This window comes from Anarrhichthys ocellatus, unplaced genomic scaffold (genome assembly GCF_004355925.1).
Source record: "Anarrhichthys ocellatus isolate YVR2014 unplaced genomic scaffold, GSC_Weel_1.0 scaffold12, whole genome shotgun sequence".
NCBI classification, from domain to species: Eukaryota; Metazoa; Chordata; class Actinopteri; order Perciformes; family Anarhichadidae; genus Anarrhichthys; species Anarrhichthys ocellatus.
Window position 1 is genome coordinate 218,501 of NW_022280042.1, and position 1,038 is coordinate 219,538.

Genomic DNA, 1,038 nt, shown 5'->3' on the forward strand with positions numbered 1-1,038 from the left:
ACACTACTGAAATGATCTCACAGACACACTACTGAAATGATCTCACACACACACTACTGAAATGATCTCACACACACTACTATTATGATCTCACACACACTACTGAAATGATCTCACACAAAACAGCCCCAGGCCATCACACTACCACCACCATATTTTACTGTTGGTATGATGTTCCTTTTCTGAAATGCCGTGTTACTTTTACGCCAGATGTAATGGGACATACACCTTCCAAAAAGTTCAACTTTTGTCTCATCAGTCCACAGAGTATTTTCCCAAAAGTCTTGGGGATCATCAAGATGTTTTCTGGCAAAACTGAGACGAGCCTTTATGTTCCTTTTGCTCAGCAGTGGTTTTCGTCTTGGAACTCTGCCATGTAGGCCATTTTTGCCCAGTCTCTTTCTTATGGTGGAGTCATGAACACTGACCTTAATTGAGGCAAGTGAGGCCTGCAGTTCTTTGGATGTTGTTCTGGGGTCTTTTGTGACCTCTTGGATGAGTCGTCGCTGCGCTCTTGGGGTAATTTTGGCCGGCCACTCATGGGAAGGTTCACCACTGTTCCATGTTTTCGCCATTTGTGGATAATGGCTCTCACTGTGGTTCGCTGGAGTCCCAAAGCTTTAGAAATGGCTTTGTAACCTTTTCCAGACTGATAGATCTCAATTACTTTGTTTCTCATTTGTTCCTGAATTTCTTTGGATCGCAGCATGATGTCTAGCTTTTGAGGATCTTTTGGTCTACCTCACTTTGTCAGGCAGGTCCTATTTAAGTGATTTCTTGATTGAGAACAGGTGTGGCAGTAATCAGGCCTGGGTGTGGCTAGAGAAATTGAACTCAGCTTTCCAAAGATGTGATAAACCACAGTTAATTTATGTTTTAACAGGGGGGGGGGAGCAATCACTTTTTCACACAGGGCCATGTAGGTTTGGATTTTTTTCCCCCCTTAATAATAAAAACCATTTAAAAACTGCATTTTGTGTTTACTTGTTATCTTTGTCTAATATTTAAATTAGTTTGATCTGAAACACTTAAAGTGTG